The sequence below is a fragment of the Acinonyx jubatus genome, chromosome A3, assembly GCF_027475565.1.
Source record: "Acinonyx jubatus isolate Ajub_Pintada_27869175 chromosome A3, VMU_Ajub_asm_v1.0, whole genome shotgun sequence".
Taxonomy (NCBI): domain Eukaryota; kingdom Metazoa; phylum Chordata; class Mammalia; order Carnivora; family Felidae; genus Acinonyx; species Acinonyx jubatus.
Window position 1 is genome coordinate 66113164 of NC_069388.1, and position 23299 is coordinate 66136462.

At 42.0% G+C, this 23299-nt stretch overlaps 1 protein-coding gene across 1 annotated transcript in view; it reads right to left on the bottom strand.

Annotated features, from left to right (window-relative positions):
* LOC128311193 (translation initiation factor IF-2-like) overlaps positions 1–23299 on the bottom strand; it is a 242574-nt gene that overhangs the window by 72463 nt on the left and 146812 nt on the right. The window contains exon 5 of the mRNA XM_053200569.1: positions 2743–2807. The gene's annotated coding sequence lies outside the window, so the exon portion shown is untranslated. The remainder of the gene's footprint in view (positions 1–2742; positions 2808–23299) is intronic.

Here is a 23299-nt window from a genome sequence, read left to right on the forward strand (position 1 = left end):
GTATAAAGAACAAACCATTGGGTGCCTGGCTCAGTTGGTTAAGCATCTGACTCTTGACCTTGGCTCAGGTCAAGATCTCATGGTTTGTGAGTCTGAGGCCCACGTCAGGCTGTATGCTGACAGCACAGCCCACTTGTCTCTCCTCTTCTCTCTCTCCCCTCGCCTGCTTATGTTCCCCACCGCCACTTCCAAAAATAAAAAACAAACTATTGCTACCTGTAAAAACAAGATGTTTAGTGAAAGAAACCAGAAATGAAGGAGTACATATTGTATGATTCCACTTATATTAAATATAAAAATAGCAAACACGAATTTGTGTTCTTACAAGTCAGGCTAGTATGTACCTTGGTGGGAGGGAGGGGGGAAGGTTAGTGACTGGAAGAGGGGGTAATGGGCTCTGAGATACTGGCAGTGTTCTGTTTTTAGTCTGGGTGTTGGGATGGTTAGCCTGAAAATTCAATGGGCTATACACTGATGATATGTGCACTTTGTAGTATGTAAATTACACCTCAAGAAAAAAAAACAAAACGACAAAATTAAACACAAAAAAGTTGTTTCTATATAACTTTGCTTTATTTTACAGATGTGGAAATTGAGGCTCAGAAAGGTTAAATGATATATGTATTGTCACATGATTGTCAAGAAACAGAACTGAAAATGTCCAAGGTGTGGGGGCTGCAAGTTCTGTGCACTTTCGCCTACACATCAGAGTAACTGTTGGTTATTTCCCTAGGAGATTTAGAGGTTTTCAGTTTGTTTGTGTTGTTTTTCAGGGGCGCAAAGTGAGAGTGAGTAGTGGGAACCAGTGCAGAGGAAGTGGACCCATGAGCAATATATGTAAAGCACCTTGGTCAGAGCTAAGCACATAGTAGAGCCTTAAAAAACACTACTTTTCACTCACACATATCCCCCTTTCGAGGGAAATGACATGGAGAGAATGTTGAGTGCTGCTGGCTTTGGGGTGGACACTGCTCACTCCAGGACAGTGACTAGCCTAGAGTCTTAGGCTTCTGTGCTGAAGCCTCTTGTCTCCACCGCCAGAGCAAACTCTCCTGGGGGTGAGCAAGTGAAGCGAAGGCTTCTGGTTTAGGCTAGTATTCCTTGTTGCCTTCTGGGCAAGCAAGGAGCTGACCTGTGGGGTAGAGACCCAGTGTGGGAAGGAAGGGGGGTGGTCCTGATACCTCGATGTCCAAAAAGTGTGTGTGTGTGTGTGTGTGTGTGTGCGCGCGCGCGTGTAAGGAGGCGGGGTCCTTTATGCGTCCTGCACTGACATTCTTGCTTGTCACTTCTTTTGTGGTGTCTGAGTCAATCTGGGCAGGGTAGAGGGTACACACTGATTTCTGCTTAGACAAAAGACAACCGTGTGCTCTAAGCTGCTCAGCACCCTTAGAAACCTGTGTTTTCAGGTCTGGAAGCTAGCGTTGTCCCTTTACCCAGATGGGTAGCAAAGGTTTTCCCAGGAAGCATCCCTGCCAGCCATGGATTTCACATCATGACAGCGACACCTTGTGGCCTAGCGTGAAAGTCCAGCCCGCCCCCTTCTGTATTGGCTCTGGGACCGAGGGGAGGAGTTTAGGGAGGTTCCAGACCCTGCTCTTTACACTCAGCTTCCAGGAGTCCTTAATCCCTACACTGCCAGTTCCGCACAACTCAGCCCTTAATCACATCCTGTCCTGGGTTGCCCTCTGTTTCATGTGTAATCATTTAAAATCATTTTGTCCACCAAATTAGACTAAGGTTTTGGAGCTGGAATTACTGGAATCACAGAGCTTTTAGAGTTGGATGGGAATTTAGGGTCTTCTAATCTGACTCGTGGGTTTTTCAGATGGGAAACAAAGATGCTGTGGGGGGGGGGGGGGGGTAAGGGGAATTGCCCAGCTACTTAAAAGGGAGGTTTGGACCCGGTCCCCAATCTCCTGAACACTTCCAGTCCAGTGCTTTCCATGGCACCGTGCTATTTGTTTGTGTCACCCAGAGTGCTTGCACATAGTAGGGACCTGGTGTACAGTGAGTACTCCATAGATACCACCTGACTGACAGATCTTTGCCCTCTCCACCCTACTTGCCTCCAAAGTGAGTTTTCAATTGTCATCTGGACCATCTTCCACTTCTGGGCCTCTTGAGAGTTCTGATCAATTAAAGTAGCCACTTTTGCCATAGTAGGCCATTGTCATCTCAATTTATAAAGCACACAGTGTGGATTCAGGAAAGAGGAAATGAAAAAGAGATACACAATTTGAAGTAAAAGTCCCAATGCCAGCCAGCCATTCAGATCAGCGGCTACAGTAGACTCCATAGGCTCTAGCTCAGTCCTTCTCAAACTTAGATGTGCATCTAAATTCCTGGGAATCTTGTCATATGTTACGATTTAGTAGGCCTGGGGTGGGACCTGAGCTTTTGCATTTCTAACAAGCTCCTAGATGTTGCTGATTCTGTCTTTCGAGGAACAGGGATGTAGGTAACTACCCTACCCTGACCCAGGGCTTCTCAGAGAGTCACTAGCCCAAACTGAACCTCTCCCTCCACCTCAGACCTGCTGACTGTGGCTTCAGGAAAAAGGGAAAGGAGCTAAAGCAATGGTGAACATCGTAGTCCCTCAGTGAGTCATTCCAAGTCCCTTTCCTCACCCTACTCCCCCTCTTCTCCCCAAGATTCTGCTGTCAGACAGTCTGGAAAGAGGCAAGGTTGAACCTGACCAAAACACTGCACGGAAAAGGGAAGATAGACTTGCTGTTGACATACCTTACAGTTTTCCTGAGGAATAGCCTTGCTTGGTTGCCATGTTGTATCTAGGTGCTGTGACACCCCTATAAGGCAAAGAGTTCTCTTTTTAATCATAAAATATATTTCAATTTATATTTCAATTTAGTTTAATTATAAGATATATTTCTCGATTATGCATATTTTCAATTTTACTATTCTTTTCCCACCACTAAACACACCAAAAAAAAAAAATCATTAATGCTAAATCAAAGAAAGGAAGGAAATGGGAATTTACTAAATTACTACTTATTACCAAAATTATGATGAATATTTTTATGCATAACTCACTCGATCCTCACAATGGCCTCACAAGATCGTGTTATTACCCTATGCTATAGATGAGGACAGTAAAGCTCTGGGAGGTTGCATAAATTACCTAGGATCACCCAGCAGTGTTAGGAGCACAGATAAGTTTGGTTGAAAAGTTTCTTTCCACTATAATGATAATAGAAACTAATATTTGTGCATACCATGGACCAGACACTGTTCTAAGCATATACATTAATTTGCATAATCTTCACATCAACCTTAGGAGGCAGATACTATAATCACTCCTGTTTTACAGATGAAGAAACCAAGGCATAGAAAAGGCCAAATTACTGGCTGAAGTTCACACAGCTAATAAATGATGGAGCTGGTATTTCAATCCAGACAGTCTGGCTCCAGAAAACTACTCTCAAACACCATTCTATATTGTCTAACAATTCCCAACCAATTTTTTAAATCTCACGATTGAGTGGAAATTGCCTCCCCCATTGTTATGTCACCCTTTCTTTCTCAGTGTATCCTGCTCCCCCCAGAAAAATCCCATTTACCACACTAGTAAATGCCTATATATTTGTTTTTCAACTGGGATTGCCTAGGGCTTTGGACTCTCTTTGTATCTGGCAAAGGCTGGAATCTCCTTGAAGAACCTTCCTCCCCACTGGCTGGAAGGTGGAGTCGGAAAGAGTTTGGAGAGTCATATGCTTCTCCATTGACTAATCATTCTATCCCACCCTGTCCAGCTGGCCTAAGAGGGAAAGCAAAAAGATGAGGTTGGCTGGCAAACTGAACTCCTACAATCTGGCCCTATAGGAGTCCACTCTATAGACACAGTAAATGGTGGGTATGTACACAGGACTCTTTCCCTACTGACTGGGAATGTTTTGTCACTCTATTATTTTTTAACTTATTTCCTATATACCTATCACACTCCTGAGTCTTGTTTTCCTGCCTGAAGGACTCCCGTGAGTGTAAGTAATTCCATATTTCTGTGTGTACAGAAGTTGCAGCCTTGTATACCCATCCTGGCTCTTCCCTAGCTGTGGGACTATGGGCAGGTTATCTGAGCTTTTTTGAACTTTAGTTTTCTTACCTGTAAAACGGGGATAATGAAAATCTACTTCAAAGGATTGCTGCATAGGATTAATAATTTATCATAGGTCTACTAACTGTAGCTATTTATTAATACAATTTATAAATACATTCCTTCTGAGAAAATGAACCCCTTGAATGAATATAAAGAAAGGTTGAGAAGGCCGACCTGATAGACCCCAAACTAACAAATAACTCCCTTAACTTCTTTAAAAAATGCACATCTAGATATTTATTATTTTGGGTAAGAACTGGGTAAAAAGAGAATATTAAAGGTTATGGGAAGGCTCCCAGGACAAGCTTCCTCAACATTGTATCTTTGCGGGGGGCTAGGCTAACTCAGCAACTGATGGTAGAACAAGTCTCTCAAACTCTCCTTCGCCTCAACCATGACACAGCTCTGAATTCAAGCCTAAAGCTTTCCATTGGAAACTTCTAGAATGACAGGATCTCTCTCTCTCTCTCTCTCTCTCTCTCTCTCTTTGAGGGGGTGGGAGGAAGAAGAGGAGCACTTTCTATGAGCAGAGCAAGGTAATTTATTTTGTTGTTGCTTTTGGAGAGAAAGCTGTTATTGAAGGAACTTAAGGTACTGTGGTAATATGAGTGTGGCTACTGATAAGACTGAAATCTTTGGAAAGAAGAAACAAAATCTGAAAGCAGAAAATAGTTTTTCTTGTCTCTGAAAGGATAATAGACACTAAAATAAGATGATTGGTTTTTATTGGTCTTTTTTATGCTTGTTGTGTCTAATGAATGGGGTATTTGTCTTGAAAACCAATTTATTCTCCAAATCAAGATACATCTGGTTTATTGATTGCAACATCCCTGCTTTTTTTTTAATGGGTTGTGTTTGACTTATAAAAATAAAATAAAATACAATTAACATCATCCATATGCTCAATGCAATGAACACATAACTTGGAAGTTTTAAACTCCTGGGACTGGGTTTCTAATGTGATTACAATGGGTCATAAAAGTGGGTGAGAGAACTAGTTTCCCAAGTTAGGGTGTCTATTTACCATCTACTGGCGTCTATGACACTTTGGAGTAAGACAATAATCATCTGGGAAGAAATGACTACTGTTGACTCATCAATCCATCAACTTTGCACTAATTACAGTGCCTCAGTTTCCCTATTTTATAAAGTGAAGACTGCCTCTCTGGAGTGTTTGGAAAGCTGGGGGAGATAATAGTCTTTGAGTGCTTTGAAAATACAGAATATATTATAAATGCTAAATAATAATAATAACAACAATAATAATAGGGAGTCTTTAATAACAGGGGTCCTTTAATAATACTCATCAAGTATAATAACATTACAAACCAGTGGGAACAAGACAGTGTGCGTCTCTGTCTTCTTAATCATTAGTTTGTATCATGGGAAATTGGTGGGGGATTGGCCCCTCATTCTAGTTGCTCATGGTGCCTCAGGAGGCAGAACCCCTCAGTAAGGCATCTGCTCTCTCCTGGAGTCTCCAGTAACGCTTGGTTGCCCTTAGGAAGACACATGCACACACAATTGGAAGGTGGAGAGGACACAGGCATTACACTTCAACTCCTATGCCCTGAGAACATGATTTTTAAATGTCCATTGCTAACTGGTTGGGGAAAGAAGGAAAGGTACTTGGAGACCCAAGAAAGTCATAGGCAGGGTGGTCTGGCCTATGCACCAGTGTGGCCACCCAATCCTGCCACGAGATGGCGACAATCCAGCTGGAAACGCATGCCCGGGGGTGGCCCTGTCGGTTTCCAAGCGAGAAAGGGCTTCCTCTCTCAGACACAAAGGGATCTTTCGAGCCTGAAAAAGGCATCTGGGGGGACTACGAGCGGGACTGAGTGCCTTTGCTGCGACTAAGTCTTCCCGGAGAAAAAGTAGCAGCTTCCTTTTCGTCCCCCCGTGGGTTTCTACGTCATGGGACTGAAACGCTTGGGGGGATATTGTGCAAAAGCGCCCAAGAAAATTCCAGGTTTGACCTCTCCCTCTGCCCAGAGGCCGTCCAGCTGCTTTCCGGACCGGCGACATTCCCGGGATTCCGGCAGGGGGAGCGGGTGCTTCCCGGGGCGGGGCGCAGGCAGCTCTGCTGTGCTCCCGCCTTCCCCGGCCCTGGAGCCGACTGGGCAGTCGGTTGGGACCTGAGCTGGGCAGGGCGAACCCCACTGCTGCGGCCCCGGTGCCTTGGAGGCTCAGGACCCCCGAACTGGAGCACCAAGAGGCTGTATTCCTAAACTCTGGAGCCGGGCAGCAGCCGCAAAGGAACCCGCTCCTTTCCCACTGCACATTTGCCTGGGAAAAGTCCGCAGGCCTTCCTGGGTTGGGGGCGGGGGTTCTCTTTGTTTTCTTTTCTTTTGTTTCGTTTTGAATGTAAGGAACCGCCACACCCGCGTTTGTCTCGGGCTAGAGTAAACTTGCTTTGAAACGTGGAACTATTGGGAAACACAGATTCCGATCTCCAGGTTCCAGAGAAATGAGGTGCCAAGCGAGGCGTATGGAACCCTGATGGGCTGCAGAGCCCTGGGCCTGGCCAATCTGGCCTCCATCTTCCAACCCTGGGCTTGACTGTGTCAGCTGTGGTCAGACCCCTACTCCTCCAGCCTAGGTCTTGGCCAGCTCTGACCAGCACGGGTGGGAAGCCGAGAACAACCGGCTCGCTAGTCCCTGACTGGCCTCAGCCTACCACTTATCTGCTCACCCTTCTGGGGTTGGGGTGGGGGTGATGGTAACAGTGAGCACTGATTGAGCAGGTGCCACGCACAATTACCTCATTTAAAGCTCGCACATCATTACCATCTCCATTATACAGATGAGGAAACCAAGGCTTAGGGATGCTGAGTAATCTGCCCAAAGCTACACAACTCTTGACTAGTGGAATTGGGATTTGAATCCAGATCTACATTTCTCCAAAGCACCAGGCAGTAGTACCTCCTTAGTTAGTTCCTACAGCCAAACTGGGAGAGAGTGGCTCAAGTATAGACATACTTGGTGCTATGATTGTGCTTACACAGTGGGGCAGACAACCAGGGATATTTTGGACTCTTTGCTTTTAAATGTGTGCTGTAGAATTGGACTAGTCTAGCTTGCCGTCTTTCCTTCCTCACCCAAATGTTTACTGAGTGTATATTATATACTAGGCACTTTTCTAGGCACCGAGACATTGCAGTGAGCAAGACAGACCACACTTACTATGTAACCTTAGGCAAATTGTTTAATGTGCGAATTAGTAACTGATTCGCATCCCAACCCATCCTCTGTATGCGACTTTGAAATGCTGCAGCTGGAACTCTGCAAACCTCTTTTGTTGCTGCTCCTGTTAAGTTTTGCCAATAGGGGCGCTAGAGGGGGCTTAAGGTAGGAGGAGGAAGGACACACTCGTTGGTTGGCTTGCTATTCCTGTCAACCTCCCCCAAAGCGTTGGTGGTAGGTTCTGGCCTCTGGTTGCCTTCAGCACCCCCATGCAGCATCATTGCGTCCCCTCAAGGAGGTGATTTCCACACCCCCCCCCCCCGCCCCCTCCCGCCATAGTCTGAGCCCAGGCTCTGAGCCCCTCCTCTGAGCTCCTAGATTTTCATAAGCCTACCTCTTTCCTTTGTTTCCCAGTCCTGGGGTGGTAGCCGCTTTCTCCATTCACTATTTCTGCGTTACTTTAATGTTCCCCTCCCCCTTTTTAAGTTCATTTATTTATTTTGAGAGAGAGAGAAAGAGAGGGAGAGCAAGGTGTGCACACATGAGAGGAGGAGGGGCAGACAGAGGTAGAGACAGAATCCTAAGCAGGCTCTGTGCTGCCAGGGCAGAGCCTGATGAGGAGCAATGTTCCCTCCCCCCACTCCCCACCCCAGTCCTCCAATCCTATAACCAGTGGTGTGATGATGAATATTTAATAACCAGCTCTCCAGAAAAACAAAAACAAAAAGAACCCTGATTTGTAATTTTCATGATTGCTGATTTTCATAAATAAATAATTTACTGTGGATAATTTTCAACTACCAACATGACATCACTGGAGTTAAGCTGGTACTGATGAGGGATAGAAGCAGAAAAACATTTACCTTTAGCCCAGAAGTCTGACTTATAGTTGCGATAATGATCAAATAGTTGCTGGCTTCTACATTCTTAAAGGGTCACATGACTGCCTGTATATCTCACCGATAGTTAACATTGAGCTGAATGATAAGCACTGGAGAAATCTTGCAAAAGTAGTTTTAAGAGTAGAAATTCGCAGAAGACATTTATGATCTAATACTCATTGCACGTCCCCTCCCCCTTGAGCAGTAAGCATATAACCACCAGGTTCATACAGCAAAAGTGCAACTCCTTCTGCCCACTGGTCCTATCCCTGTGCCATAATGAAAACACCTTTTTGCACCAAAAATGTCTCAAGAATCCTTTCTTGACCATTCCCTCCTGACCCCACATCAGTATGAGCAGTTCCAGTATACAAATGCCTGCAGCCAATTCCCTATAATAAATTCTCTCTGTTGAAGGACCTAGTTTGCTTTCTGTTTTTATGACTGGGCCCCAACTTAAGCTTCTGAGCTTAGTTTTTTTGTTTTTGTTCGTTTGTTTTTAACTGTAAAATAGAACTACTACCATTTCTTCCATCTAACTCACAGAGTTGTTGGCATTATATGAGACCATACAAATAAAACACTCTGAAAACTACTTCTAAGAATTTGGTAGTATAACACAATTCCTGGACGTTTCTGCTAGAAGGATGTAAAGCTGGGATGAAGAAAGTCAGCAAAATATTTTAGTGACAGCTCACAGAAGTGTTCCAGGTGATTTTAGAACCTAGGGTGACCTCAGACCAGGTGTGGAGCCTGGTGACTCAAAATCAGCAGTGGTCATGGTAGTAACTGGGTTACAATATTACAACGTGTGTGTGTGTGTGTGTGTGTGTGTGTGTGTGTGTGTGTGTATGTACTTTGTTTTCCAATGAACCTTGGACTGAATATTGTGCAAATCAAGAAAGTACACAAAGCCAAGGGGAAAACAATTGAAGTCATCAAACTACCACCACATGTGCAGGGCAGCATATATACATTGTACCACTCAATTGTATAAAGGAAAGGAAACTTCTTATTTTCCCCTAGCTGATCTAATTTTCCCATCAAGCTCCCTACCCAGGAATAGTAAGAGGAAGAAACAATCTTTAAACTTGCAAATCACCAGTATCTCTATTTGTGCCATCTGAATAATCTCTTTTGAATGACCCCAAGTTTACATAAATGCTTAGTTCTCCCACTTCCTCTCCCACCCCTTTTCAAGATGATGTTTCAGGTTATGTGGAAGCTTATATGACTTCATGGCACCAGAAGAGAAGATCCACTGAGTGACCTCTGCTTCCTAGCCTGGCCCCTAGACTGGCCTCATCTAGTCTTTTGTCTCTCACTGGCACCCATACCTAGAGTCTGATTTTTTAAAAGCACTACCTACTGAGGCATCTTCGTCCTGACTTGAGACTGGTTATTCCATCAGGCCTTTGCCCCTTTGTGTTGCCTTGCTAAGGTGCTTGGGAACTGCTAGATTCTCTGTATGCCACACACAGGCTGTAGGGAGCCAATTATGCTTCTCTGCTCGCCTGTCCTCTCTGAGATCACACCATCATGCCCCCTCCCTGTTGGATGTAGAGAAGATAAAGACTGGGCTCCTAGAAGCCTAGGGTTATACCATGCTTGGAGAATGGAGTAATTGAATCCTAGTGATTTGAGCACCTCAACACCTAACCAGTTGTCTCTACAGTCTCCTCATCTTGAGGCTCAGCTGGGAAGGAGAGTTTAGATCCCTGGCATTGGCTTCTGACCATCTCTATCTCCCTTTGGATCTTATGTCTCTCCTTTCACACACTTCTACCTCTTCAGAATGAACAATCCTTATCATAGTCTCCTATCCTAGCTATTAGCCATAGCTAATAATAAAGTGCCCTTGGGGACACCATGCTTCATGGCTAAATGGCTGAAGGAGTATCTGTCTTCTCTACACTATGGAAGAAACTCTGGTTAATATGGGAGCCTCAATAAAACTAGGAACTATGGGTTATAAAGGGTGAAAATATTCCAAAATATTGTTCACATTATACATATATATTGCAATACAATAATCAACAAAAATAGAGCACAGTAACATTCTCACCAATGTTCTACCAAGAATAAAGTGTATTTTTATAGTTAAAAAATCCTGGGTCCCTCTGCTTACTAAAGTCATGCATTCTTATTGTAAAACAAATAAACAAAACAACCCAAAAATATATTTCTAAATGTCCAGTGAAGGGAGGAAAGTTCCTCAGTTCTGGGTTGGCCAAGGGCCAATGTTCGTAGAACAGCACAACCTACAATGAGATTCTTCCCTTAGAAAGTGCCAGCATCTGTTCAGGGGTTAACCAAGTATTATTCCTTTTAAGTCACTGGGACTCTTCTAATCTTCCTTTTGAGAATCAAGGTCCAGCAAGGATATTTTCCCTTGAGTTGGGGAATTATGAGCTAAAGAAAAAGAATGTGGCCTGGGGGCCAGGCTGAAAGGTGGGATGAGGCATAGGGGAATCACAGATGCAAAGTGCATACAAAATGTGTGTTTCTGGCTGTTTCCTTCCTTCCTTCCTTACTTTTTACACAAATAGTGAACATTTATTTTTTGCCAGACCCTATATTTTTTCCTATACCAAGATGAGAAGCAGTCCTTGTCCTCAAGAAAGACATCAAAACATATATTTCAGTACAGCAGTAGGAGCCCCAAAGCATGGCTTGGGGGAAGTGGTGGGCATAATATCATCTATTCCAACTTCTACTCTTTGACAACACCAAATGCTGACAGGATTGTGGAGCCACAGTAACTCTCCTTCATTGCTGGTGGGAATACAAAATGGTACTGCCACTTTGGAAGACAATTTGGCAGTTTTGGTTTCTTTGTTTTGTTTTTTTTTTACAAAACTAAATGTACTCTACCATTTGATCCAAGTAGTCATGCTCCTTGATATTTATCCAAATGAGTTAAAAAATTATGTTTATGCAAAAACCTGCACACAATTGTTACAGAAGCATTCTTAGAAGCAGTCAAGATGTCCTTCTGTATGTGAATGGATAAATAAACTGTAGCACATTAATACAATGGGATATTATTGAGCAATAAAATGAAATGAGTTACTGACATTTCTACCAGGAAGATGTACAAATGGATAGCAAGTACATGAAAAGATGCTCAACATTGCTAATTATTAAGGAAACGCAAATCAAGGGTGCCTGCGTGGCTCAGTCGGTTGAGCCTCTGACTTTAGCTCAGGTCAAGATCTAGCAGTTCATGAGTTCAAGCCCCATGTCAGGCTCTGTGCTGACAGCTCAGAGCCTGGAGCCTGCTTCAGATTCTGTGTCTCCCTCTCTCTCTGCCCCTTCCCTATTCACATTCTGTCTCTGTCTCAAAAATAATAAAAACATTTTAAAAAAAAGGAAATGCAAATCAAAACTGCTAGAAGATATCACCTCACACCCATTAGGATGTTCACTATTAAAAGAAAAACTTAGGCGTGCCTGGGTGGCTCAGTCGGTTGAGCGTCCAACTTTGGTTCAGGTCATAATCTCACGGTTCACGGGTTTGAGCCCTGTGTCGGGCTCTGTGCTGACACTCAGAGCCTGGAGCCTGCTTCAGATTCTGTGTCTCCCTCTCTGTTCCTCCCCTGCTCTGACTCTGTCTCTCTCTCTCTCTCTCAAAAAATAAAGATTAAAAAAAATTAAAAAGAAAAACTTACAGAAAATAACAAGTGTTGGTGAGGATGTGGGGAAATTGAAACACTTGTGCACTTTTGGTGGGAATGTAAAATAGTGCTATGGAAAGCAGTATGGGAGTTCCTCAAGAAATTAAAAATAGAATTAACATATGATCCAGCAATTACACTTCTGGGTGTATACCCCAAACAACTGAAAGCAGGGTCACAAAGAGATATTCTACACTCATGTTCATTGCAGCATTATTCACAAGATCAAAAAGGTGGAAGCAGCCCATGTGTCTAATGATGGGCGGATGGGTAAACAAAATAAATGGAATAGTATTGAGCCCTAAAAATGAAGAAAATTCTCTCATCAGTTACAACATGGATGAACTCTGAGGACATTATATTAAGTGAAATAAGTCAGTCACAAAAAGACAAATCCTATAGGGTTCCACTTACATGAGGTACCTAGGGTGGCCAGATTCATAGAGACAGAAAGTAAAAGGGTGGTATCAGGAGCTGGGGGGGAGGGGAGAATGAGGAGTTATTTAATGGGTACAGAGTTTCAGTTTTGCAGGATGAAAAGAGCTCTGGAGATTGGTTGCACAGCATTGTGCATGTACTTACCACTACTGAACCATACGTCCAAAAATGGTTAGAATAGTACATTTGTTTGCGTATTTTAATACAATTTTTAAAAATTCAGCAGCAGTGGTCCAGGCGATAGATGCATTAGTAATCATATTAGGTATCAAAAGCCTCTGGGTTTTGTTCAAGAAATGAAAAAAAGAAACTGGGATCAGGCTGACTGAAGTGTGATGCATCAACCATGTCATCTGTTATTTAGGGTTTTTTTACACACACAGACAGTTTTTGCTGACCTCTGGATTTGCCTAGGGTGACCAGAATAAGATCATCTGTATTAAAATTATCAACGCAAAAGAAGAAAGACTTTAGAAAGAGCTAAAATAAGGAAGCTGACATATGCCATATAACAACTTGCACACAAATGGTGAAAGGCCAGAGGGCCACAAGTCCCAAGAAAAAAATGGACTCTAAAATCTACAGTTAGGAAGTATATCCATAAGAATAGAAAGTAGCAAGAATATCCTTCCTGGGTAGGAGGAAGGAATTAGCCAGCTCTAGGATACTTTCCCAGGACCTACTCATTCCTCTGCATTATTTTTGAACAACTTATGAATGAGCCACAATACTCATTTGAGCTAAAATATAACCACCACCACCACCACCAAAAAAAGATTTGTATACTTGAGAACCAGAGGGGAAAATGATGAAAATAGAAGGAATAACTATAAAATACTATGACTCACCCCCCCCCCCATAAAGAAATAGAATGTTATATATCCAAATGAACATTGTCCTTTTTGAAAGAAATCAATCTGAACTTCTTGGATGCATTTGCTACTCATTCCACAAATTCTACCCTTGCTTGTGTCCAGCTTCTTCAGGAACTCTTATACTGGCATTTGCTTTCAGTGGTGGCAAACTGTCTCTTGGAGGTCAGCTTGAGTTTTATAACTGCGCCGTTAATGTTCTCCATCAACTTAGTAAGCTGAACTACATTTCCCAGAATGGCCTTCTGGGTACTGCTGGTTCAGGGTTGGTCATAAGAGAATTTGCAGGTTAGCATAGGGTATCAAGTGTCACTGCAGCTTGCACACATTGTTTTTGGTCCATGGGGCTCCCCTTGTGGACCTGGTGCAGCAGCAGGGTTCAGAGGAGCTGCCAAGGCACTGCTGCCCCAGGTCTCTGACTCTAGGGTCAGACACCAGACACAGGTACAGCTCTGGGGCAAAGCTCCTTCTGCAGGTGGCAGTAGAGAGAGACCCACATGGGGTTCAGTTTGTCTTCATTCTCTCACACCTCATGTCAGATTTCCTTCTGGACTGCTGGCCCTGCTGGTCTAAAGAAACCTCAGGCCCACCCCAGATGCAGAGGCAACAGGCATCTTCACCTCTCATAACTGTGTAAAGTCTAAGTCCCTCAATCTATATCACTCATAGTGGTTCTGCTTTTCTGATCGAACATGCTATTACAATTACATATAAAAGTCATTCAGAGGCAGAGTCTGAAAAAGAACGTGGGTGAGCAAGCTGAATAAATTTGTTTGGGTTATAATGAACAAATCTATTTCTTATACAGTTCAATAGACAGATCTAAAGCCCTTTCCAGAGAAGAGTTCTACGATTATTTTGAATAAAGATGATTTGGAAGGATAATGTTCATTTGTATGTTCTTTGCAATGTTTGTGTACACCGTCTACTTTTTATTTTTTATTTTTATTTTATTTTTTTATTAAAAATTTTTTTTAATTATTTTTATTATTTTATTTATTTTTGTATTTTCTTATTTACTTTATTTTATTTTTTTAACATCATCTCCTTTTTTATTTGTTTATAGCCACTTTTCCTTATATTTGGGTTTACAGAAGGATGAGGTAACCCATAGTAGATAACAGCACACAGTGAAACGGAGAATGCAATCAAGTAACAGACTATGTAGTACCTGCTTAGGATGTTGTGGAATCTTAAGGAAATGGGAGGGTCTGGATGAGCCAGGGAAAGCTTCAGAGAGCCTGTGAGATGTGATTAAAACAGGAGTGGAATTTTAGGCAGGGAATCAGCATAAGCTGAAGTTCAGAGGTGATGTGGTACAGGGAGATAAACCAACTGATCATCTCGAGTGAATGTGAATTTGGGGAGTAAGATTTATCCATCTCCCTCTTACTGACAGAATCAAAATCAAACTTCTGCCTGAGACGTGATCTCCTCTATATCTGGGCCTTGCTTATTCTTTAATCTCATTTCACCTTTCTCATCCTTAAACCTGCCTTCCATTTATGTTAAAGAAGTTGAATTGCTTTAACATTCACTTGTTCAGTCAACAGCTTTGAATCCCTACCATGTGCCAGGCACTGGCTAGAAGGTGAGGATATGGGCCCTGCCTTCATAAAACTCATGATCTAATGAGGGGCAGATACATAAACAGGCAATTATAATGGAGCATGAGAGTGTGATGAGGGCAGTTATGGGGTGAGGGTCAAGGAAGACTACCACAGAAGAGACTTTAAAGCTGAGACCTGAATGATGAGTAAGTCAGCTAAGTTGAGAAGGGGGCAGAGAGGCCAGAAGAGTTGGGGAAGGGATAGCAGCCTGTGCAAGGGCATGAGGATTCAGAGAGCATGTGAATCTTCACTGAGACAGCATGTGGGATCACTGAGTAATCTCCTATGGTTAGAGGCTGAAGTCTGAGAGCAAGCAGGGGGCAGATCATGCAGGGCCTTGTGAACCATATTAAAAAGTCTAGGCTTTAGCCGCAGGAAAGTGGTGATGAGAAGCATGTGCATCTGACTTTTGTTTTAGAGAGACCATTCTGGCTATAAAGTAGAAAGAGAGTTGGGTTGGTGGGGAGGAGGGCAATATTAGAAGATGACCAATTAGGAGGTTAGCTGGGAAGAAAGGATGTGTAAACCAGCCTAGAGGCAGGGAAAATGGAGGAAAGCAAATGATTTCAAGAGATGTTTAGGAAATTGAATGAACAGGACTAGGGGCTTTGCTGACTGGGTGATAGTGGATGTAAGGGAGCAAAAGGGAGGAATTAGGGACATGGCCAGGCTTCTTATTGAACGGTTGAGTGGTACCATTCCCCAAGAGAAAGAACACAAGAGGAGAGGGCTTGGGAGGAGTGGATGATAAGGACCCTGGTTCTGGACTTGTGAATCTAAGGCACTCGGCCACATCAGCAGCAATCAAGCAGGATATAGAACTCAGGGGACAGGTGATACCTGGAACCTCCATACAGAGATGACACATAGAATGACTGAGACAGGGGGTTGTGAAATGAAAACAAGGAAGGCACAGAGACAAACCCGAGGAAGAGCATATTTAGGACAGAAGCAGGAAAGGATCCAGCATGGAAGACTAAGAAGATAGGACTGAAACTGTAGGAAGCCCAGTAGGGTGGAGTCATCCACATATAAAGAAGAAAGTAGTCAAGAAGAGTCTTCTCTTCCAAGAAGCTGAAAAGAACAAGAGTGGTATTAATTAGGATTCTTTGGCTACAGAGAACAGAGACCAACTTAAGTTAGCTCAGAAAAAGGAGAGGATAGATTATAAGAGAACAGGAGTGTCACATAGACTCAAGAGCAGGAAGGTCTGCAGATAAGAACTTAAAGCTTTTACCATCCTTGCAGCTTTTCTCAGCATATCTGCTGTCCTCTCTTTTTGCAGATATCTTTCTTTCCTTGGCTCATGAGGCTACATAGGAACTGGAAGATGGTCACCATATGGTTTTGAGGGTACAGATTGTCTAGTTAAAAACTTACCCAGACTAAACTAGAATCTCAGTTCTTGAGACAGGGTAGGGAAGAGAGGGGACAGAAAGAGGGAAGGAAGGAGAGAGGAAGGGAAGAGAAGAAAGTAGGATATGAGGAAGGGGGTAGAGAGAAGGAGAGGAAGGGAAAAGCAGAGAAAGAAAGAAGGAAAGAATCTGATTTTCCTAGAACAGGTTCAGGTTTAGTTATCTGTGGCCAGAGGGAAGGATCTCAAAATATGAACTAGGCTCCTAGGGGTCTGTCCTGATTGGGAAAAAGGGTGGTTAAAAGAGATATTGTAAGATAGGCAAATAATCTAAATTAAGGTTTCTATTACAAGAACTAAAAAATATCTTGGGATTTTGAGGCTAAAATGTACTTGTTGACCTTGGCAAGAGCAGTTTCTATGGAATGACTTTAAATCTGCAGTGGGCTGAGAGATGGTTGAAATAAAAGTGAAGTCAATGCATAGAGAGGACTCTTTCAAGGCCACAGTGAAGAGCCTTACAGAGAGCAGGTGTTGAGGGTTTGTTTGTTTGTTTCTTCACTTGTTTGTCTAGTCCTGCAAGAACTGAACATATTTATGTGATGATTGAAAAATGTCTACAGAACATGGCCACCATGTTGGCATCTTAATGAACATGCAGGACCCCAGACCCTGCCCTGAATATTTGAATTCAGTAGACTGAAGATGGAGCCCAAACACATAATTTGTGGGGCCCCTTGTTTAAAAAGCAGGAAAAGTGCTTTATCCTTTCTTATGTGTGCTCTCTCTCCATCTGTCATGGTGTTCTTTAGTTGTTCTTTAAGGTTTCACTCCCTCAGGCACAGGGATGTGGTGAGCAAATGCAGGCCTCAGAGTGCTCCACTTGCCCTGGGCCCAGCACTTAAAAAAGTGCTCAATGTCAGTAGTCACCAGGAAAATTCAAATTAAAGCCACAATGAGGTACTACTCACTAGAATGGCTTAAGTTTAAAAGACTAACCATACTACATGCTACCAAGGATGTGTTGGGAGTGTAAATTGGTTCAACAACTTTGGAAAATTTGATAGTAACTACTAAGCCTAAACCTACATGTGATTCACCAATTCAATTCTGTATAATTGCAATGCCCATCAAAAGAGATATATAAGAATATCCATAAAGTCCCAAATTATTCACAATAGCCTGAAACAGGAAACCCTCAAATGTTCATCGGTAAGAGAATGGACAAATATAATGTGGGATATTCATAGAGTAGGGTACTATGCAGCTAAAAATAAATGAATGACTCATATAATATCATTCACAGATGACATTATGCTGAGCAAAAGAAGCCAGATACAAAAAAGTTTATATGACTTCATTTATATAATTTCAAGAATAAGAAAAACTAAGTGTTGATGATAGAAATCAGAATAGCATATACCTTTGGAGGGGCTGAGACTGGAAGGGATCATAGGGAAGCTTTTGAAGTGTTGGAAATGTTCTGTATATTGGCCTGGTGGGTGGTTATGCATATACACATAAGTAAAATTCTTCAAACTTAGGATTTTTGCACTTTACTGTATGTAAATTATACCTAAAAAATAAATAAGATACTCCACTGCTCAATATAGCCAAAAGTGCTTCAAACCTTGAAGGAAAATGACTCAAAGGAAGATTCTAGTATGGTATGAATTAGATGCTCTCTTAGTGGTAAATCACAGTGGGTTACCAATGACGAGGGTGTCATATGGTGATATCCAGGACCTATGGACTAATGAGCCTGGCTAACATAGAACTGCTTGAATTCACTTGAATGACATCCTAAATCCAGCAGAAGATGGGGGTGGGGAGAAGGGTCTTTCCCAGACACCAAAGTGGTTATAATAATCTCCCACCATTTCCCTTCTTCCCAGACCTGAGCAGTAGAGAAGTGTCTGAGGAGCAGTAGGATTTGGAAATCCTGAAGGTGAGCATGTTAGAATCTGAGATCTGGGAGGCATCTACATGAAAGGTGAGTGCTACTGGTCATTTCTGGGCTTCTTCAGCAGAACCCCCAGCCAAGCATAGAAGCCTGGTGGCAGCCATGAGGATCTGATTGGGAAGATTTGCTAAACTTATGAAGTGACAGAAAGATTCAAATAAAATAGCCAAATAAACATCAATTCATGTTTAATGTTGAGTGAAGATACTGAGAGTTAAATTTCTCCTGTGTTTTATGCCTCCTTCTGTCCCTACAGAGCATGGGGGCAATTGTGATAGGAACCAGGAGTTAGGGTGATGAAAAAGGGCAATGAAAGGACTTCATTCCTGTTTCCCTTTCTGCTTAGCTGCAACCCTGACTTCTTCCATGGCCTGGAGATAACCAACTCCATCTAAAATCTGAATCTATGGGGCACCTGGGTGGTTCAGTGGTTAAGTGTCTGACTTTGGCTCAGGTCATGATCTCACAGCTCATGAGTTTGAGCCCCACGGCTCAGGTCATGATCTCGTGGCTCATGAATCTGAGGCCCACGTCGGGCTCTGTGTTGACAGCTCAGAGCCTAGAGCTTGCTTTGGATTCTGTGTGTGTGTCTCTCTCCCTCTGCCCCTCCTCCGCACATGCTGTTTCTTTCTTTCTCAAAAATAAATAAACATTAAAAAAATTAAAAAATGAATCTATATCCTCAAGGGAAAGTGGAAAGCACGGGAAATGAAAGGGATCCTTCATGAACTGTGCTTGTTCCTTGCAAGGTATTTCAGGCAAGGTTGGGGCTGTTTACTGGCTGGTAAGATTCCTTCCTAAAGGATCCGTGGTGCCCTCTGGAAGTAGACTGACTCACTAACTCAGGTCTTGCTTCCTCCCTGGATTGGACTTTTCTATTGAATTTTTGAGATCAAGTGAAATAAAAACTTGTCACCAGGCTTAGTCTGCTCACTCTTAGTGTGCTCTTTTAGGAGTGGGGAGTTGGTTCCAGCCAGTCCTGAGGTCTGGGTAGAAAATATGAATGTTTCCTTTGAGAAACAATATTAGCTTTGGGATTGCTTCTAGCATGTGTTTTGGGTTTTTTCCCAGAGGTTTCAGTGAGGAATAGTGTGTCTCAGAGGTGAAAATTAAAAAAAAGCATTTGAGTTCTGTAAAATCACAGTGAATTAGAAACTATGTAGTTAGTTTTTTGCTATAAACATAATTTTTTTTTAATTTTGTGTTTTTGTTTTTTTTCTCTCATGGAAAAAAATGTGGTTTTATATACACATACACTCTAAGGGGTGGGGGACGGTGTTCAGAACAAGATGTTTCTCATTCCATTTGTTTCAAGCAATAACTCAGAGGCTCTGGAGAAAATAAACCATACATAAATAGTAGAAAACAGACTGCATCTTGTTGCTATGGCAACGCCCTACTTATATCACATTAAGCTGATTCATGTCTTTTCTCACCTCACTGTTAATAAATTATAGTGGCTGATGAGAATTAAGTTGGTTCCAAGAGTTGGCATGGACAAGTTGCACAGTAATATGTCATTCAATCCTGGATATCCCAGAATCTTTCTTGGGGTAGGGTGGAGGAGGAGAAAGCTAGTTTTTATCTCATAATGTATTTTTGTAGATTATTGCTTTTTTTTTCCTGAACACTATGTAAACAGGAGTCTTAGGTTTAGATAATGGTTGCTTCTTAGCTGCTCTGTAAGGCAGATTCTCGTAAAATGAGCAAATGCACATGAGCAATAGAGCTTGGAAAGTTCTCTGCCCCCTCATCCTCTTTACTCCTATGAGCTTGGGGACTTTCAACAAGCCCCTATTCTTTTCAGCTGCCTTAGTTCATATACATCCCCATGTTCATACATGCATAATAAGTAACAAAGTGAAAAAACAGGGTTAAACCATAGACAATAAACTAGGGAAAATATTGGCAATACACATAACAGGTAATGGACTAATTTCATGAATACAATACCACCAACAACAAAAAGCCACAAGACAATGAACAAACTTCTTGTAAAACCAACAAACCAATGGATAGCCCACTAGAAAATGGCCAGAGAACATGAAAATCAGCCCAGTGCAAAAAAGTGAGACCAGTAGCCAACAAATATCCAAAAATATGCTCAATTTCAATCATTATTAGAGAAATTGAAATGACGAAGAGATGCAAATTTCTCTCCAAAGTAGATAAAGGAACATTAAAAAGCTATGTGATCTGGACTTGGATATGATGGAAGGAAAGAAGCCCTCTTAGACACAGTAAGAGCAGATTTGGCATAGCTTTCATGGAAATAAGTGTGGCTGTACTTATCACAGTTTCAAGTGCATATACCTTTTGACCCAGAAGTTCCACTTCAATGAATTCATTTATAAATATGCTTGCATTAGTGATTACAGATGTTTTTACAAGGAAGCTCATTGCAACATTGATTGTAATAGCAAAGCAAACAACAACAACAAAAAACCCCAACCTAGATGGGACTTAAATGCCCATCAATAGATGACTGATTTTAAAAATTGATTCATTCATACTACACAGCTGTTTGAAAGGGGAAGAATTTGCAGCTACAGAAAGATGTTAATAATACAACAAATGAAACTGCCAAGTTTCAGAACTGTATGCGTCACATGATCCCATTTATGTTAAAAGATATAATACATATATATGCTATTATATACGTAGAAAATTTCTGGATGGAGCTGTTTCTGTGGAGTGGAAATAGGCAGTGAGATGGCAGGAGATACAAGCAGGAGTTTGGGAGACTCAAAAGAATTGAGAAAATGTAACTTTTATTTACATTTACCCTTCTTTACTGTTTTAATTTTTTTAGCATGAAGATATGTTAGTTCTATGATAAAAGGCCTTTAAAAGGCAAGTGCACACACATACGTATGTATGTGTATATATATGTTGTCTCTTTGTCGCTACGACGACTTAGAAGATGTATAAGATAGTTCTGTCCACAGTCTAGGTAGGAAGATGCAAATGTGGGAAAAGTTAACAAAAAAATACAAAGAATATCACACACAGATCAACCATGTGCCAATGATGGACACCTACAGTGGTATTCTAAAAGATAAGAAGAGGAAAATCACTAGGACTACAGTAGGTACAGAAGATAAGGCATGAACAACTAGCAGCATCTGGGTGCAAGACACCTCAGGACGTCACAAAGGGGAGTGCTTGCTATTGTCAAGACTGGTGCTGCATCAGCCTTACAAGTAGTGATTCACCTCACCCTCTGCAAGTCTCCTCATTGGCTGTAAGTAGTACGAGACCTGCTGAAAATGATACCTGCTCTGTCTTTGGAAGCTCCCTGCCTGCTGGCTGTAAAAAGTGCTACTGGCTGGTTCCTGTTAGGAAACGTCCAAGGCAGGCTAATACAGAGAAACCGCTTCCTAATTAGTTGACCTTGTGCATAGATCAAGGGGCCAAACTGCAGGTGGTGTTAATCCTTACTACTTGGACCTAGTGCCTGAAACTTTGCATTCGTAGGAAGCTAAGAATAGTGGTTAAGAGTATGCAGAGTTGGACTGGATATAAACCCTGGGAGGAAAATAACCTCATCTATCTGTGTCATGTTTTCCACTTCTGTAAAATGAGAATAATTATAGTAGCAACAACCTCATAGGGTTGTTGGAGGATCACATGGCTGAATAACATCAGAGTGGAAGAGTAGTCTCTGGACACACAGAAGTTTTTCACAATATTACTTATTCTTACTGGAGACAAGAACATCCTAAAAGTTTTCAGAGAGAAAAAACAATCACATATGGTGCATTGGGAATAAGTAGATTATCATGGTGACCTATCAGTAGTAATGTTAGAAGCCAGAAGGAAAAGGAATAATGCCCACAAAATTAATTTCCACTTAGAATGCTATGGCCTGGAAAATTGAGCATGAGGACATAATAAAGATATTGCCAGTCATGCAAAGTCTCAAAACTTTTCAGCAGAGTTTCAGGCACTAGGTCCAAGTGGAAAGGATTAAAACTACCAGGGCCTTTCACAGGAAGCTACTGGAATATGTGTTTCATCAAAAGGAGGGACTAAATCAAGAAAGAAGACAGGAAAACACAAAGCAGAGCACCCAGTGCAGGAAAGGAGTAAAGGGACTCACAGGCTGAGTGTTGTGCCTTGGCCAGGGGAGCATCACAGCAGATTGGCAGGAGGCATATGGAAAGGGAGGTTATCCAATAGATTTGACGGCGTGGGAAATTGTACTGAGAGGCACTCTACAGAGCTATTGGGGAATATTAGAAGACTTAGCAATAGGTTCAGGGAAAAGTAAGCAAATGAAAAGATGAGGCAAAGAATAACAACAAGAAAATCAAAGCAACTTGCAGGAAAGGAAATGTAATAAAAGCATTACCAAACTAAAAGGCAACCAACGGAATGGGAGAAGATATTTGCAAATGACATATCAGATAAAGGGTTAGTATCCAAAATCTATAAAGAACTCATCAAACTCAACACCCAAAAACCAAATAATCCAGTGAAGAAATGGGCAAAAGACATGAATAGACACTTCTCCAAAGAAGACATCCAGATGGCCAACCAATACATGAAAAAATGCTCAACATCATTCATCATCAGGGAAATACAAATCAAAACCACAATGAGATACCACCTCACACCTGTCAGTATGGCTAACATTAACAACTCAGGCAACAACGGATGTTGGCAAGGATGTGGAGAAAGAGCATCTCTTTTGCCCTGCTGGTGGGAATGCAAGGTAGTGCAGCCACTCTGGAAAACATTAAGGAGGTTCCTCAAAAAATTAAAAATAGAACTACCCTATGACCCAGCAATTTCACTACTAGGTATTATACAAAGGATACAGATATGCTGTTTCGAAGGGGCACATGCACCCTAATGTTTATAGCAGCACTATCAACAATAGCCAAAGTATGGAAAGAGCCCAAATGATGTCCATCGATGGATGAATGGATAAAGAAGATGTGGTATGTATGTATACACACACACACACACACACACACACACACACACACACACACACACAATGGAGTATTACTCGGCAATCAAAAAGAATGAAATCTTGCCATTTGCAACTACGTGGATGGAACTAGAGGGTATAATGCTAAGCGAAATTAGTCAGAGAAAGACAAATATCATATGACTTCACTCATATGAGGACTTTAAGACACAGAACAGATGAACATAAGGGAAGGGAAACAAAAATAATATAAAACCAGGGAGGG